The 7,237-nt window shown below is 34.8% G+C and overlaps 1 pseudogene; it reads left to right on the top strand.

Annotated features, from left to right (window-relative positions):
* The first annotated feature begins 1,824 nt into the window (after positions 1 to 1,824).
* LOC120123401 lies at positions 1,825 to 3,013 on the top strand (annotated as a pseudogene).
* The last annotated feature ends 4,224 nt before the right edge of the window (positions 3,014 to 7,237 follow it).

Genomic DNA, 7,237 nt, shown 5'->3' with positions numbered 1-7,237 from the left:
AATGTATTCATAATAAATGCCCATAGTATATGATACGAGAGTTATAGGTATAGTTGGCATGCCAAGAGTCGAGGGTTACATATGTCCTATAAGACATATGATAGGTCCTACGGGGCACAGATTACATCCTTCGGGATGACAGGTCCTTCGGGACACAGATGACATCCTTCGGGATGATAGGTCCTTCGAGATATTTATACGAGCTGTGGTGACAGCATATGTGTGCACAACCTCAGTGTACTCGCATACCTCTATTCTCAATAATATACATGGGCAATACAATTGAAAGATAAATTAAAGTGAAAGTGGCACAAGAAGGTAAGTTTTACATGTACATGACATGCTTATATATATGTTATCGTGTAATAGATACATGAATGTTGAAATGTCATGATCAAATGATAAGAATACATATTCATGAATTGGTTGTTAAATGTTTATTTATTGCCTCACTAAGTCTATGACTTAGCGTGTAAGTGATTTACACGTAGGTACCAAGAAACGAGAAGAGCAAGAATAGAAGTGGCAAGGACATTATTATTACTAGAAGATCAGATCAGAAGTAATCGACAAAGTATGTATTTTGGTGTGTATAGAGTGTTGGCATGTAATAAGTCGTTAATTACGAGTACTCTGATGGAGTTTATATTTTGTGGTCATTTTTATGTAAATTAACGTATTTTGCTTTAAACAAAGTTTTAAATTCCTCTATTTTTCAAAAGAGTCAAAGTTTGAAAAGTCAATGTGACACCTCAGACTTGTATTCGAGTCGGGTACGGGTTGGGGTGTTACATTCATTGTCAAAGTGTCTTTTCTACTTATTAATGTGTTCTTCCTGGAAAACCCATTACTTCTGCTATTACACTCTTTTTCAGAAATTGCATAGAAATCTTTGTTTTGTTTTCTGGCAAATTCTATATATTTTTCTCTTTACATATGCTCATACTTTCGGTTTGTTACCTTTATCTTCCCATCTATTTCTAGAAAGTATGATGTTTTCTTGAGTTTTAGATGAAGATACCCGCAATAACTTTACATATCAAATATTAAGCCAAATAAAACAGAGAAAGAGATGAAAACAGAATGTAAAACTTCAGATTGCACTCTAATATAAATTGTTTTGAAGCTTTCACTGATTGTCTCCACTCTCCAGTGAACACTAGGGTTTGGAAAAAAAGGGGAAATGAATATAGGTGCGAGGTGTCTCACGGGTTAACATATTTGATTTAATCTCCAAATAAAATTAGGTTAATTATGGAGTTGGTCATCAGAATATCAGATTAATTAATATTTTTAAGATACTTACAAATTGGTCACCAAAATTGATTTAAGAAGATTGGGTTAAACATAAATGAACGAACATAAACGAACGAACATAAACGAACGTTCACGAACGTAAATGAACGAACGAGACCTATGTTCGTGTTCGTTCATTTAATTAAATGAACACAAAATCTTGTTCATGCTCGTTTATTTAATAAATAAACGAACTTCCCGCCATACGGTTCATGAACGGTTCGCTGAACGTTCAGTTCATTTATATGCCTGGATGGAATGAGAAAACGCGGAAGCATTTCATGGGGGGAAATGATGGAAACAAGTTGGAATTGGGTGGGCAGAGCAAAGGGATATGGGGGAATTTGCTAACCGTGTTGGTCCACACATGAAACGAAACAAAGGCAAAGCCCACAAAATCAAGGACGTAAAAGCAGCGGTACCTACCAAATCTATCTCCCTCTGTCCAACCACTTGCCTTTCGAGTCCCCTTTTCTCTCACTCCAACCACCCTATATAAATATTCTTGCACAACCCCAAAGCTTGTTCCATTTGCCTTTCCATTTGTTGTTCTCATCGATATTCTTGTAACTGATTTGATTTTAGTTTTCCAAAGTCATGGGACGATCACCTTGTTGTGAGAAAGCTTATACCAACAAAGGTGCGTGGACCAAGGACGAGGATCAACTCCTCGTCGATTACATCCGTCTCCATGGTGAAGGTTGCTGGCGTTCCCTCCCCAAAGCTGCTGGTAATTTACCCTTTTAATTCCTTCTTCTTTCTCCTTCTTTGTTACCAATTTGTTTTGTTAAATTATGGTTTGATTTGCAGGGCTGCTTAGATGTGGTAAAAGTTGCAGATTAAGATGGATTAATTACCTGAGGCCTGATCTCAAGAGAGGGAATTTCACTGAAGAAGAAGACGAGCTCATCATCAAGCTTCATACTTTACTTGGAAACAAGTGAGTTCCTCCTCCCCTCCCTCCCTTTAATTTCATTGTAAATTTGATAAATTTTTAATGTTGTCAAATGTATTTGCAGGTGGTCTTTGATTGCTGGAAGATTACCGGGAAGAACAGATAATGAGATAAAGAATTACTGGAACACACACATCAAAAGAAAGCTTATCAGCAGAGGAATCGACCCCCAAACTCATCGTCCTCTGAACGAAACTGCACCCAATCCCAATCCCACCACCACCAACACAATCATCGCAGCCCCTATTGAATCGGATTTCAGAAACGCACCCAAATCGGATTTCATGAAAACCCCATCATCTCCGGAATTCATATTCAATGAATTTCAATTCAAACCTAACGCAGATTCCCTCGAAGAACCCAACTGTACCGCCAGCAGTGGCATGACTACAGATGAAAAACAACAACAGCTACACAAGAAGAAGCAGTATGATGATAATCCAAGTGATGGGGAAGAGTTAAATTTGGAACTTTCGATTGGGATTAGTTCAGCCGTATCATCTCCGAGTCCAAACCAAAGCTAGAGAACAACAACTTCCAGTTTCTTGAACAAGCTATGGTGGCCAAGGCAGTGCCAGTATGTTGGTGCTGGCAATTAGGGTTTGGAAGGAGTGAAATTTGTAGGAACTGTCAAAATTCAAATGGCTTCTATAGATTTTGTAGACCTTTGGATTCGTAGGGTCATTTTTCACTTTTAGATGTTAATTTGAGATAATTGCTTAATCATTAACATCTTTTCCCCTGCCCTTCTGTAATCAAAAGCTGATTTCTGCAGATATTATTCAATTCTTTTGATTTGTTTTATCAGTTAAATGAACATGCAATCCCTTGTCCAGAAAGAACATGCAATCTCTTGTCCAGAAAGAACATGCAATCCTGGTTGAAAGGAAGCATAAAAGATTAAGAAATCATATATTTTGATCTTCGAATAGCTATTTTCATATTATAAAACAAAGTTTTGGAGTCACAATCAAGCGCTAGACACAAAATTAGAAATAATTTAGACTTATTTATGAAAAAATACCTTGAAATAACGAGAAGATGAAGAAAAAGTAAAGATGAAAGGTGTTGAATTATGAATGAAAAAGGTATTGATGTCAACATGCAAATGCAATGGAACCATGTGAATGAGATGGTGACTAATCGGTTTGTTTAGGCTGGCAATGGCTGGCATGCATGTTTAAACCGTCTTACATCATAAAAATAAATATATATATTATGATTCAATAATTCATATCAGATACTAAAAATAACAGAAAAGATCATATTAAAAATTAATAAAATAAAAAGTAACATGTACAATGGCGGTGAAGGAAACAAATCCATGTGTTTTACGGTTTGGATGGAGAGTATTGAAATTAAGCAAGAATTGGGGTGGGTATTAGGAAGATAATAATGAGGATCATTATTCTAAAACCAGTTTTGCTTTCAATTTCAGTCTGTCTCAGTGGCAATGCATGTATTAATGGGATATTGAAGAAACTATTCAGCTCTTACCAAAACCATCCACGTTAGGTTTCATTTAAGTTGGTAATTAATATGGAATAAACAATAAGTTTGCAGCCAATGCTACTCTACTTGGGAAAATTTGGAGCTTTGAGAGTACTGATGACAGTCAACAATGACAAAATCTCGATATATTAAGAGAAAATGAGAAGAAGAAAAAATAAAAAAAATAAAAGAGAGAAAAAAAAGAAAATTTTATAAAGGTCCAAAACAACGTTTTTTTTGATGTCATTTATCATGTAATAACACCGTTAATTGTTTAATGACATAGTGACCAAAACATGAATAATTTAAAAGTTGAGTAGTAAATATGTGAATTTTTAAAGTTTACTAACCAAAATAAGAGTAATAAGAAAGTTTAGTGATTTATGTAGTTTAACCATAAAATCGATAAATGGGAGTAGGAAGTCGATGTCAATTGGAAAAGCAATCAGGAAGAGGCTGGAATTGGTTGGGGGAGGAGATAGTGACATGCTTGGCTCCTGAAAGGTCAGGTCAAGTAGGCAGGTAACCAAATCTTCAGTTTCTTCTTATCATTTATTGATTATAGCATTAATGAGAAAGAAGTTGGTTGAAGGTTGGTCGGGGAGAAAGATTGGTACCCACTCATCCCATCTCATGTGCCCATACCACACTCTCATCTCATATGTAATACTTATTATATTAAATAGAATGGGTTAATTTGCATTTGGTACTTCAACTAAATATTTACTCCTAAGTTTGTAATTAAATTCTTTCTACTCTTAAATCGGTAGTTGAATTAAACACTTTCTGCTAAATTAAAATCTAAAGAGTCTTTTGGTTTCAAGAACAACGCAGAGACTGAATCTTGACATAAATATGTAATTGGGTATGGGTTTGGAGATTGTTAAAAGAAATACAGGTTGATTCTAAGTATTTAAACGTGAAAAGTGATAATCAATCAACGTAAGCATCACTCAAATAATGTTCATCGTGATAAACAAAATATGGCAATAATAGAATTCTTGATCTGGGCTATATTTACACTGAAATACAGCTTGTAAAAATTCTTTCAAGAGCTAACTTTGATATATTCAAGTCCCAACTGAATTTGTATAAATATACAAGTCAGCTTGAGGGGAAGTGAAAAATGTTACCAATAATTAAAAAATTTAATTCACTTGAAAGTTTAATTTCTTTTAGGAGATAAGCAATGGCGGAACTTTGTGATAGACTTTGGCAGTCATAAAACTTTAAAAATTCAAAGGTTTTTAACTAATTTTTTAAAATTTTTGAAGTGTTTAGTTTATTTTTTCCAAAAAAAAACTAGGGTCTAACTAAATTTTTTAAATTTGAGAGGCTGAGAAATTTTAAAATTTATGGGAGGGTTTAATTAATTTTAAATTTTAAATTTTAATATGAATTTCTAAAAATTTGAGGGTAAATTAAATTTTTTTAATTTAAATGTCTAAATATCCTTTTTAAAATTTTGGAGGGGCCATGGCCTCTACTAGTCCCTCTTATGTTTCACCAGCGAGATAAAATTTAATTTATTTATATTATATTAATAGGATTAAGGTTTAGGCTTGATTATAAAATAATTGTCCAAACTGTAGCTTTTCACGAACAAGTGTCTAAACTTTTTTAATGATTTCGGTGTCTAACGTTCTAAACATTATCACTTTAGGTGTTCGGACTATAGTTGACGTTAGTTTTCTCTGTTAAGAGGCATATTTCGCATTCTTGTAATTTAAATTTTGAAAATTAAAATATATATTATATATATATATATATATATATATATAATCTAATTTATTTTAAATTACAAAAAACTCCAAATTCAAAAATTCTAAATCTCTAACCCATCGTCATCGCCTTTTTCGACCACAACCACTACCGCCAACTAAGTCCATGTCATCCTCTCAGTCTGATGTATGAAACATGACATATGTAATACGCCAGAAATGCATGGAGAGGGGACCATATACTTCTCGGTCTGTCAATCGTGACCAACAACCCAGATGAACGATATGAGATCATACAAACCTCATCTTATGTGACAACATGGGAACGTAAGTTTAAAAAAAAACTCTACATTTTCTCGGACTCATTTTTAACAATGGAAAAGGCAATTGGGAAAATGTTTCTATTACCATCTTGTGCAACAGCTATCATCAAGACGTGTTTGTATACGCTATAGAAAAAAGTGCAATCCACTTGAACTATTTGTTTGCAGTAACGAAAACCTTCAATGAATTACTTGAAAGCCCAGAACAAGCCTTCGAAAACTCTCTTTCCTGGGATAGCATGTCCATCAAACGTGGTCGCGGGATAAGTATAAGAGCGAACAATGGTTCTTGGGATGAAAAAATCCATTACGTGCAACAGGTGTGAGAGCTTATTGTAACTGATCCCAATCAGCGTACAATAGTGTCATATCTTTACTTTTCACCATCCATGACTTGTAGTAAGATGGAATATAACTGAATGAGTTCCAGATTGATGCCACTATCATTGAAACTGGGATCCTTGAATTTTTCTCCTTCAAAAGCTTTATATATGCACATATGACATCAGAATTTAAATGTTTTTGTCTTGTGTCAAGGAGCTCAACATACAACTGTGTTGGGAGTGGAACCTTGTCACTTGTAACAACATCTTTCGTTGTAGGTAAGAGTCATGTATCTTCCACTTACAGCCGACATTGTTGTATACACTTAACAAAATATGTCTTCTGATCAGACTCAACCACATTGAATTCTATATGAAATCTAATACAAAACTCTTTCACTGCTAGTTGGGCATCCTTCTTAGTTTCAAACTGGGACCCAACTGCCAACTTTGTTGCCTCGTATAAGGGACCCTAATAGCCTGTGCATATCTTCAGCATATCAGGAATCTTAGGATTCCTTATGGCATCATATTTTTATGTCATGTGTTACAACTGCCTGATGATAGTGAGGCATTTGGCTGATGATAGTGACTGGGGGTTAGTGAATGTGCCCAACCTCGCAAAACATTCTACACTACTTGCGTACATGAAACCACTGCCTCTCAGACATCATCCTCTATATCAAAATCTTGTCCCTATGAAGCAACCTCAACAATATTAAAATCATTAACTACTAGTGTGTCATCGTTTAGCAATAATGGAACAAACGTTTCATCATCCTCACTGAAATCAGCGAAGCTTTCATTGAATCGTTCAACTAGGTTATCTCGATCTTCTGATGGTCATGCTTCTTTGGTCACATGTGCAGCGATTGAGGAAGTAGGAATATCTACAAATTCATATATCTCAATCATTTGATTATTTGAAGATTGATGCATACTAACCATAACAACTACATCGTCATCGTCATTAATCTGGATTGCTCCAAATTTGAGCGGAGTCTCTGAAATTATGTGTCGATAACTCAAACATGAAACATGGGCTCCAAATTTTCTTTCGATCATCTACTTCATTGGGTGCTGCGATAGGGAACATCATGTTTACGAGCTTTGTGACATAAACAAAAC

Source organism: Hibiscus syriacus, unplaced genomic scaffold (genome assembly GCF_006381635.1).
Source record: "Hibiscus syriacus cultivar Baekdansim isolate YM2019G1 unplaced genomic scaffold, ASM638163v2 tig00110393_pilon, whole genome shotgun sequence".
Lineage (NCBI taxonomy): Eukaryota > Viridiplantae > Streptophyta > Magnoliopsida > Malvales > Malvaceae > Hibiscus > Hibiscus syriacus.
The sequence above is the reverse complement of the archived record's forward strand: the minus strand, read 5'-3'. Positions and strand labels throughout refer to the sequence as shown.